The sequence below is a fragment of the Dreissena polymorpha genome, chromosome 7, assembly GCF_020536995.1.
Source record: "Dreissena polymorpha isolate Duluth1 chromosome 7, UMN_Dpol_1.0, whole genome shotgun sequence".
Classification (NCBI taxonomy): domain Eukaryota; kingdom Metazoa; phylum Mollusca; class Bivalvia; order Myida; family Dreissenidae; genus Dreissena; species Dreissena polymorpha.
Genome location: NC_068361.1, coordinates 38,689,583 through 38,702,364, shown reverse-complemented (window position 1 = coordinate 38,702,364; position 12,782 = coordinate 38,689,583).

The window sequence follows — 12,782 nt, the reverse complement described above, 5'->3', positions numbered from 1 at the left end:
AAACAATAATGCATATGTATATACACACATTTTGTTACCATTTGATTATTTTGTATTATATGTGTTGCTTTATTTCTTAATCTCATTTGTAGTATCATATGTAAATACACGATGTTTTGTGTATAGTTATAATATCACTGTTACATGTATATGCTGAATCTGTGTATTCTGGTCTGGAGGCCCTATAATACGAATATACTATATTGTATTGAATTATATTTAAGAAAGAGTGTTTGTGTCTGCATTGTAGACGCATATTCATTATTAGACATATATCATAAGTGTGTAGATTTCGAATAATTTATTTATTATTGACCAAGCTTTTATGTTGGTCATAAAATCAAGCGCATATGCTGTTAACATAATAGTATATATATATATATATATATATATATATATATATATATATATATATATATATATATATATATATATATATATATATTGCGAAAATACATGTTGACTAAATTGATAATAGCAAATTACATTACTTTTATTAAACATTATTGACATGTATTATCATTATATTTATTATATAATTATATTTATAATAACATATTTATAATTATATTTATATTTAATATAAACAAGTGCAAGCTGTATGTATCTTTAATCACTATAAAGTGGAAATACAGAGTATATGAGCCGTGCTCTGTGTGGGTTGAACGCATGTGCGTAAAGTGTCGTCCCAGATAAGCCTGTGAATTTCGCACAGGCAAACAAGGGACGAAACTTTTCGCTTAAACTGGATGTTTGCTAAGAAGAGACTATTTTTAAACAAAAATAACATTTAAGCGAATGTGTCGTCCCGGATTAGCTTGTGCGGATTGCACAGACTAATCTGGGACGACATTTTACGCACATGCATTAAATCCCCTTTTGACAGAGCACGGCTCATATATAGTATGGTTATAATTTGGTTAAGATTGCTCAATATATTATCTTTAGACAATGATCAAACTTTTCCACTGGGTGCTAAAATATATATAATTTGTAATAAAAAAATGAGAAACATTAGCACAATACAAATCTGAGACAAATCTGAGACATTTCGCGTCAGCTTTTGTGTTTATCGTAGTGGCCATGTTTTTTATGAACGAATGCTCGTGCACATGTATGCTTTGCTTCTTTGTGCTATGTAATTGGATATTATAAAAACACAACTTTATCCTATTACCAGATGAAAATCGATAGAATGACAACGATGGTAAGTTTTATACTTTCGCTATTTTTAGATCAGGGTATTTTCCGATTGCTTTTTATAGACTGAACTACTTTTATTTACCTTATTAATAAAGTTTATGTGAAACTAATATTTTCAACGATCTCAAAGGCATAACAAATACATGGATTTATGATTATTATCAAATCAGAATGTTATTAAATTATATAAAATAAAGAAATAAATAATTAAACAAAACGTTTGTTTTCTTGTTGTATATTTATTTTTATTTAATTATGCTGTAAATATTCTGCACCAAAATGGCTGTCTGCAACAGAACACAAAAATGTCTGATCATAGTGAATATCCAAATTTTAATTTAATGCTAGAGGATAGTGACTTTGAAACTGAACTCAATGAGTAAATTGCAAATACACAAGATGTTGTTGAAATTTCATATGAAGTCTTTCAGGCAAAGTTTGGGTTTTATGCCAGAGTGTTGTTTGATTTCGACAATGAACTGGAACAACCTGCTACTGACAATCAAGCATCTGAGAACATTCTAAATATGATAGTCATACTGTCAGAGTCACAAATGATTTACAGGGGTTTCGCTGTCTATCGCCAGAGTCCATTAATTGTCAACAAATTTGACAAAATTGTGGAAGTGTCAACACTGTTTGAATTCAAATTTGAAGAATACATACAAATTTATTTACAAATATTATCACAATAGTAGTATAATGGTAGCTTAAAGAACTCCAGCGAACAGTTGATACAGGGCTTCTTTTTCCTGCTGTGAGAATGGCTGCAAATTTTGGAAATGTGCGACTCAAATAATCACAATTTCAAGAAGTTCACGACTCAAATTTTAGAAAGTTCGTGACTCATTTTTTTTACAATGTTGAACAGAACGCAACTCATTTTTTTTTTCAAAATTTTGAACAGTTTGTAACTCATTTTTACACAAAATGGGGGGGGGAGGGGCCAAGGCCACTTCACATAAACAGGAAAAAAAAGCCCTTTGATATAGTACAGACAGACCTGTTTAAAGGCGCGCCATTAAAAATAATAAATAAAAACATTTTCAGTTATGGAAGCCATAACTAATTAAATTGCATTGTTTTATCATTTGTGTGTGTATTTTTGTGTATTTTCTATATATTTTTGATGTAAAAAAAGCAATAATAGAAAAGAAATCTTCACCAAAAAAACAACAAAACAACAACAACATAGCAAACCTTATATTTAGATGAGGAGATGTGATGCTGCGAACCACTGCCGAGGGTGAAGACAGTCAAGAATTCTTAGAGTTTCATGAGAGGCAGACAAAAACACCCACTGATGAGAATCTTGGCGACTACATGAAGGTCAACCCAAAGATGTTTGGGGTACATTCTCCTGGTGACCCAATCGCCACGTACAATGCTCATTCGACAAAGCGAACAGGTGGATTCTCCAACGATGATGATCCAAGCGCCCCACACCAAAGAGTGTTGCTCAAATCAGCGGTTTTTGACACAACGCCTTGGAGAGGTCAAATTAAGACCATGGCGGTGGCAGCAAATCTTCCTGAGGGCAAACGTTACACTAACCACTCTGCGCGAAAACATATTTTCTAGAAGCTGCTAGGCCATGATGTTCCTCCTACAGAAATTATGGCTATTACTGGTCATTCCATCTTGAACTATTCTTCAGTAACTGAAAAGCAACTTCAAAGATGTTCAGCCATATTGTAAACTTCCACAAAAGCACAGTCGAGTTCTGAACACACCATCAGAAAAACAAACTCAACATGTACAGCAACACTAACCTCACAAACAAATCCCGTGTCTGTCACAATTCCTGAACATATCCTTCTTTCCTATTTTTTCATCCATTCCTATAGATTCCTCAACCCCTGTATATATGAAATACAAATTAGGATTTATAAAATTTACGTAATTATCCGAATTGGGGCAGTTTTGGCACAAACAATGTCTTTTGTTGTCGGAATAATGGGGAAATTCATCGGCAAGCCTCGCGCTACCATGATGCTAAGCCTCGCATAATAAACTTGATTTTTATCCAAAACTCACATAATATTCTATATATATCATTGATTATAACGCGAATATATTCGAAAGATACACTCGACTAACACCTCATGTGCCGCGCTCTGGAAAAACGGGATTTATTGCATATGCGTCAAGTGACGACCCAGATTAGCATGTGCTGTCCATAGAGGCTAATCAGGTACGCCACTTTCCGCTTTAATTCCATTATTAGTTTAAAGGCTTTATCTTCTTTAAAAAACAGTTTTGGCGTCGTCGTCCCAGATTAACCTGTGCGGACTTCACGTGGTAATTTAGGACGACACGTTACGCTTATGCATTCAGCCCGAGGCTTGTGTGAAGAGGAAAACATTAAAGTTGTGGGCTGGCATTTAAAACGTATTTAGACCACAAGTTTATTTACATCAACTAACAACTAGCATAATATGAAAACATCCCACTTAGTTAACATTCGTATGCCGTTGTAGCGAGCTGCTCACATATTAATGCCATAAACTTAAAATCCTAATGTATTTATTGGCATGTTCTTTTACAAATATGTATTTATACATGCATAAACTGTTTGCATCAAAACTACATCACGATCAAATAGATACATTTTAAGTAAGGTTAGTGCTGATATTAGTTGGTTGTGTATTTTCTTTTTCAGATTTCATAAGTTCTAATTTATATATTCATGCGTTTTGCTATTGTTTGTTTTATTATGTGTCACACAACTCTATACATATCTACAAACTATGTCTTACAGTTAAAAACACACACTCGTTACTTGTTAAACAATTGGTGTATGTGTCACGATTAAAAGTAAAACTTTAAACATAAAATCGTGTATGTTGTAACTTCAACAAAAGAGTCGCTGTTTGGAGTTGTATGTTCGCCAATTATTATTTATTTATTACTTATGTTAAAGTAAACACAAAAAGAAAACACACATAAGTTAACATTAAATCTCTTCCCCTTTTATAATGTATTCGAATTCTACCCGAGAGGTTTTAACTACTTAACCCATCCATGTGTCGCATAGTTTTTTAAGCATATATAGTTAAATAACAACCGTTTATTTTGATGCGATATGGCCCGAGAGTATTAATAATTGGAATATTTCATTGAATAATCACTCTCTAGAAAACTTTTAAATAAAGTTTAACTTACGTGTAAATGACACAACTGCTTTTTCGCAGATGTTTCAGCAGTTAATATATAGTAAGTCTTAAATCTATCATCACAAATATAGAAATCTTTAATTTTCAAATGTATGACTTCTCGGTGGGGTCGGGTAAGAGATTGTCACTCATATGTTTAGGATATTTTACATAAACTTCTTCATTTCTACACCGATTTACTGTAAATTGATACTGAACATCTCTTATGACAAAACGGTCAATCTCAACTATGCATGGCCCCATTACCAACCCTGGGGCGCTCCGCCCGCATAGATCACGCCCACCAAATTTTTGTTATAATATAACTTTTTGATTTATTCACCAATTGACTTCAAATTAATACTGAATATCTCTTATGACAACACGGTCTACCTCGACCATCCATGTGCACATTACCCCCACAGGGTTATTGATAAAGGTAAAGGCAGCTTGGTTCCCGTTCTCTTTCAAATTTATCGAAAGGTCCACGGGTATTACTTCCCCGTATCCCAATATTTTTTCGTAGCCAAAATGTAACCATTTTTTTTTCTACCCAATTTTTTTCTTAATGAAATTGTTTTTTCCTATCCCAATTTCCTGTACCCCCATATTTATTTTTGTACCCAAAAGTTTCGTACCCATTTTTTTTTCGTACCCAATATTCTTTTTGTACCCAATTTTTTGTTCGTATCGAAAAAATGTTCTATCCAATTTTTTTTGGTACCCACATTTTTGTTCGTACCCAAGTTTTTTTTCGTACCCAAATTGTTTTGTACCCAATTAATTTTGTTCGTACCCCATTATTTTTATTCGTACCCAAATTGTTTTTCGTACCAAATTGTTTTTCGTACCCAGTTTTTTTGTCGAACACACTTTTTTCGTACCCAAACTTTTGTTTGTATCCCAAATTTTTTTTCGTACCCCAATTGTTTTTTCGTAGTACCCACATTTTTATGTCGTACTAATTTTTTGTTTCATACCCACCTACCCCAATTTTGTTTTGGCATACTTTTTTCGTACCATATTACTAACCCTGGGGCGTCCCGCCCACATCGACCACGCTCACCCAAAAGTGTGTTTTAACATAACTTTTTCATTTATTCACCAATGGACTTCAAATTAATACTGACCATCTCTTATGACAACACTGTCTATCTCGAACATCCATGTCCATATTACCCACCCCAGGGCCACAACAACATAGGCCTTGCCAACCCAAAATTGCCTTTTAATATAACATCTATGCGGCGTGGGGATATGCGTCGGCCTCTGCTGCGCCATTTCTAGTTTAATATTACACTAGTCAAACACACATAAATAATTTATTCAATAAATAGTTTTAATGTAAAACATAAAACAATGATAAGGCATATTAAATAGACATGGTGTTTTGCTTTATTTATAGTTACTTTTTTCAATACGTGACTACTCAGTGTCTCATGAACCGTGTGTTCAAGCTAAACACCTGATAGCATAGGTGACAACCTTTGATACCAATGAAATAGAGCTTAATGTAAGAAAAGTCAACACACATTAATAGTTCTAAAAACGTTAGCTTTAGTAAATATGGGAATGTCTGGTCACTGACAACACATTTGATAAGAAGGATAGCAATACTCTCAACATGATTTCTTTTATTTTCTCTTTGTCACGATGCTCTGATAACACAAAATTAATGCGTATTTATTGTACGTAATTAACACTAGAATTGAAACCTACTGACTCAGACTCAAACGAGCATGAAAGGCTGCATCGGACTACCACTGCGCTGATTGCTTGTCTCAACGTCTGCGTGATTGTTATCGGGATGTTGTTGGCCGCCGTTTTCGTGTGTATGGTCAGAAACAAACGGCATTTGTTAAACCTGCTGCGTGTAATATAGCTTTGAAGAATTGATCGATAATAGCAATTTGTATTAGCTACTTACATGTATGTAAGTATTGCATTTCTACGGTTTTCATTTTAGACCTTGTTGTACATAAATGTCAGCATGTATACAAGCATTTTGTCACATAATAACTGCAACATTGAGCCCTCTCCAGAAGCATATTAAACAATAATCTGAAACGCTGTAATGTTCTTTCACGAGAAGTGTATATTTATCTTATATATCTTACCATCACACTTAGAATATTAACACAAAATCGATTTAAAGATATTGTATAATCTATATAAATGTGTTGTTATGAATACCGGCTCTTTTGTAACACTATCTTTATTTCTGATTTTTATTTGGGAAGGACTCAACGCTGCAACTGTTTGTAATGCTAAAGACCAATGCTTTACTATACAGATCGATACATAACATGCATGGGTAAGCACTTGTTTTTATTTCTGTTTGTGTTGTTGAAGCGAAACTCTTGTATCGCAAGTTTAAGCATCGTTGAAATCACCCATAGCAAAACAATAATAGCTTATAATATTACATTTATTGATCACTAAGAATGTTAACATGTACCTTTGATATATCTGCAAAAAATATATAAATTTATTACAAAATGCTTACCCATGCATGTTATGTATGGTTCTGTATTGTATAGAATTGTATAGCATTGGTATTTTGCCTTAACAACAATACTGGTATGTACTAACAAGTATTTGTATACTGACATTGCTGTTAGCTCTCCATATTCCTCTATATTTTATACAAGCTTATGACTTGTATTAAATAACTGTATTTGCATGCATTCAACAACTGATTTCAACAATTACAATCTGTAAATATAGAGGTTAACCACAAATGATATTACTCCTAGTGTACGGGGAAAAAAACGACATATGCTTTTTTGGTAAATTTCATTTATTCTTAGATGGTTTGGGAATATATCTTTGCAAATCAAAGCCACCTCAATACAGCTGTGACTTCAGTTTGACGAATGCTGTTTGTTGCCTGATTTGATTTGTATTTTTGTCTCGTGTTTTTGGCTTTGTTATATTATGTTAGAATGAATCGCTGATTGTAAATACCGCGATATAGTTTTTTCCTACTATCGCACCTACAGAGAATACTAGGTCGGTGCTGAATAAAGCAAGGTTTAATTTGCGAGGCTTAGAAAATCTGAATCACGAGCCTTGGCGAGTGGCTCAGATTTTCGTGCCGAGCAAGATAAACTTTGCTTTATTCGGCACCGACCTAGTATTCGATTTATACCATCAATGTTCTTAGTCGTAAATTATTTCTTAAAACATAGAATAGGAAAATCAAACTAGACGGTAAATCCCAAAGATATTTTAAGCAAACATTGTTTCATTATTTTAATCTTGTCGAGCCTTATACATTACAAAAAGATCAGAAACTAACCTGTTTTTCTGTTTATCATATCTCTACGTCCCCGATTTTAAAGAAATAATGAAAAAAAAGACACTAAATAACTGCATCTTTAGCGTGAAACAACATGCATTGTGTCGTATGACGTGTTAATAATGACGTCACGAGTACACGCTTAATATTTATAAATAATGTTTATTTGCTTTTTGAGTTGCATTATGTGTTAAAAATATATTACATCTTGGTATCAAATTGTTTGTTTTGTTGAATCTGATTCGATTTTACTAAAAATGATAACTTTATAGTTGATTCCGAGTAATATGAACATTCTTCGCCGAGGGTGAAAGCTATATTTCAGCACTGCTGAAATAGAGGAAAATTTATTCCACAGTGTTTTATTTCGACAATGCACGTCTGATGATAGGATAAAAGGTGTCACATTACTTAAAATTAACCGTTAATGCAGTGCAAATCATTATTAAAATCACGATTCAATGCGCAATACTTCCGGTTTGACCGGTTGATTTATGTCAAAATTGTATTAAGCCGACTTTTTTGTTATAAATACACTATTAGCTCATATTCATTGATGTGCTATTCATAAAGAGTGGTAGTGAACTGTTCCTATTGAAAATCCCAAATGTGTAATACAATGAACAAGAAACAACCCGAATGAAACTGATTTTTAAATTTAGTCTATATTAAATACGTATATTGTGTACATGTATGTTTCATTGAAAAACATACAAGATTTAATACCAACACATAATTATCAATACAGAAGTTTATCTTAATTTGGCCTTTAATATGCCAAACTATTCAATACCAACAGGGTCTTGTTCGGTGATTTACGTATTAATTTTACTGCATTGCCTACCCTACCCTGCGTGAATGAAACGTTCCGATAGAAAGAGAATATATGGTTGGTGATTTAGTATATTAGGTGATTATTAAGAAAAGGCGACGCTTGCCTAGACTTTCCATTTGCGAGCCTAATATCAAATACTATCAAAAATAAAAATCCATTCGTTTAATGTTTTTGCACAATTTTTCAATTGTTTTAAGATATAATACTGTTTAAATTTGAACAAAAACAAGAACAATTCAGCGATTTAAGAATTGTTTCATTTGCAAATGAGCCTAATACGTCTGGATTGATCGATGTGTATTAAACATTGCAAACACATAATTCTACAATAGGATAACCTTAGATTGTTAGATGTAAATGTTTTTGTACTGTAGATAGGCATTATCATAACAAAAACATAAGTAAGGAAGAACACAAAAGCAAGTTTAAACATATTCGTGCTCGATCAAATGTCCTTTAGATGTTCGCCATAACACCTCTGCTATGCGGGTCGTTATATGCTTGAACGCTTTGGTTCTTTACAAAAACTGATGTATTGCAAAAGTTGTACGAAACTTATTGCTGCATTTGAAACACCGTTAAAAGTATTGTTTATTACAATAAGATTTTTTCCCTCTGTTGAAAACACAACAACAAAACCGTAGCTAGCCCATACTGATCCATACTGATTTGCAAAATTGCGTCTGCATTATTTCTGAGCTTCGCTCACAAATAAAAACGTTATCAATTTTATGTTACATTTAGACTGTTATGCATTCGTATATTCACCATCTAATGCCATTTGCGGACGGGCAGGGTGGTATGAAGAAGATACACTGGCCGCATTTGACATACGACCTATTATCGCATAACTTTGCACAATTTATTTAAAGAAGTGAAACTCCAGCTGCTGGATCAGTATTGAATTCTCATTATAAACAATTAGTTGGTCCTTTATTTAAGGCAAGTGACCGATTGCCCAAACAGTACAAAACATCACAATACAGCACAATACAAATCAACATAAACACAAAATATGAATAAAGCTGGGGTCACCGCCTTGGAACGGTCAATGCAAAGCATTGGGAGTTTAAACCGGTTATAGAGCGCTCAACCTCACACCTGGCCAAGCAATATTCATAATACATTTAAGTGTAAATAATATTTGACGTTATAGCATTGTAATTAAACAATAATGAAAGGGAATTAAAACGCATTCAATTTAATTACAATTTAATTACTCAATGGTATTGAAGATACCAGAGCAACAGAGTATCAACTTTTTGACGAACGATCAAATGAAGCTACAAACAAGTTTCAACTACATTCCTTCTTTATAGAAAAATATTTAATAATATAGCGTCATTAAGTAAAAATAAACTACCGCGAATCTTTAATATCAGGTTTTTAGCTTATAGGTTTACATCTTAGCTTGGCCTTGATATACCGTTAAATATATTGCAGAAAATCTTGCTTAGGTCTAGATCCCTTGATACGAATTGTCACCTTATTATTTGGTGGAAAATGTAAATACAACACTCTGTTACATTTATGTATTTTAATATGTCTTAAAATAAAACAAAATATACCAAAATGACTGATTAAGGAGATACATACTAGCAAACCTCCAGAGTTCGTTTGATAAATGCCTAATATCACTGAAGTTGAATTGATAATTTTAAGTGATAATTAGGAACTCACACTGCCGCAAAACATAATCTTATTCATGCATTGCTATATTGGTTCACATCTTAGGTGTCGTATATATTGCTTGTGATTGTATGTCATTTGTCGGGGCTAAGTCGTCTTGATATGAATAGGGATATTCAGATTATGTTGACAATACAATATTTACACAATACACTGTTAAATGTATGATTTATTATTCTGCCTTCATACAAAGGCCTTGAAATAGATGACGTCAAACAATCAAACGAATTTAATGAAAGTGTGTGCCTTGGTACACGAAAAACATATAATAACATTTATGTCTTTGAGTATATATCAGATCACATATCGATGCTCGTCATGTGACATTTGTAAAGACATATATTATATTTACTAAAACACGACGATTCTTGTATTACACATTTTTCATGGTTGCAGGTTAAATACATAATGTTTTTTATATGTTCATTATTCTTCTTGAATGTACGTTACTTATGTATCCTAAATAAGTTATACATTAAACAAGAATTATAATTCGAACAGTCATTTTGAACAATATTTAAATAAACAAGTTTGTCATTTGTTCAATGGTTAAAGTTCGTTTTTTTCTCTTGATTATACGCCAGAAGATCTGAAATTGATTATCTCATATAAGGTGATTTAACATTTGGTATACATAATGACATCTGTTATGTACTAAGAGAACTGCATATCAACGATGACTAAACGAAGAGGATTGGACAAATCGCAAGAAGGAAGTAAATTATACAAACACAGGATATCGGTCAGAAATTCGATTCCAATATCGTCCGCAGATCTTTTTGTGAACACATGAATAGCTGTGAAAGCCATCCATTAATATGTTTTTTATGTTTCATAGAATAAAATAACATTCTTACATTCAAAAGCGTAGACGACGTCAGTAAATATAAACGGATGTAATGTTATCTTACTTGTATTTATACCTGCATATCGAAGTTTGTTTAGTCAAATCCTTCTTTGTTATAGATACCCGGAAGAACAGTATTGGTTTTTCGTTTGCCGTATATGAATAGCCTCAGTGAACGCCATTCGAATAGTGTGATTAATTTAAGAGTGCACTTTTACACTTTTATGCTCTCTCTGCCTGAAATGATATTATATTGGTTATTATATCAGTTAATGTGCGACAAGACAACGGTTATTTAAGTTGAGAAATTCAAAAAGACACCAGGGGATATAAGGAGAATGGGACTAATGCGGCTCGTTCGTTTTTTGCTGTGTTTTCTTGCCATTGAATATACTGGTACGATTTGATTAGACATTGGTTTATATAATTATTTAATATATCACAAGTTAAATGTACGTTTTCTATTACAATACGCATGTCGTAATGAAAAATTGACATTAACTAAGTGATATTTGTTTACGTTCTCCAATTACTTTTCACAGATGCTGACCTTGATCCTTGTTTGAATCACAAGCCACTTGGAAATCTCTGATCAAGGAATGAAATATGCAATCCAGGCGATATCAATCTGTATGATCTTTTGTGTGATAGCTACCTACCGACAGATTGGTACATATCGGAGAACGCAGTGATGCTTAATCATGAACCGAAGACAGGAAGTTGTGGCGTGGCCGTCCCACTTTGGTTGCAAGGTATATGTTCTGAAGCATGTCTTATACTAAAACAAATAATCGAGTGTTATTTCAAATCAGTTTAATGAATTATCGACGCTTATTTGTTGAAACTTATTCATAAGTGTGCTGTCGCAACTGTTGCTAATTTTGATAGCAAACTGACACTTGTAATGTAAGTATATTGGTTATTGCATTATTGTAATTGTCTATTTGATTGTTATAAATGCCTATATAGCAATGTTCTATTATATGGACAGATTCATTCCCCAAACTATCAGACGGAATAATGGATAGGATGGTCTGTGTCAAGACAGACGATAACGCTTGTAAGGAAACAATCACGATTCAGATCAAGAACTGTACCTCCTCCTACGTTTACAAGCTTAAACAGTTACCAGATCATCTTGGATGTCCTGCTGCCAACTGTTTTGGTAAGACTGGGTATACACTACTTAAACTCTGGATTGTATTATATTTAAACCCAAACTCTCACACAATATGTGCGATGCATACGTCTCAATGTAACACTACATTAGTTTAGATCATTTAGTTTTCACAACACTCATTATATATATAAATAATGGTGATCATTTTTAATTGCTGTAATACCATTTCATTTGAGTAGTATATATACCAGAATCCAATAATTTGTGTCGTTCACCGAAAACTCTCACCACTACAACGACGACCTCCATGACTACCCCTCGCCCTATCTCCATAACGACCTCTCACCCTATCTCCAACAGCGACGGATACGAAAAGACAGGTGCGTACATTTTGATTAAATCTTGGTAGTATGTAAGGTGTTATGTCTGTCAAACTAAGCAAACAAATATGACGCATTTAGTAGATTGGCAATCTCCACGCAGAGTTGTCGTTCCTTGCTCTCACATACAACTCTGCGAAATGCTCAGCTTGCCATTTTGCCTATAAAATAGGTAAAACCGAACAAACGCATTCAATGTATATTTGATTGGATATTTAAGATCGCATGCATTAAATTAAGAAATATGACTTT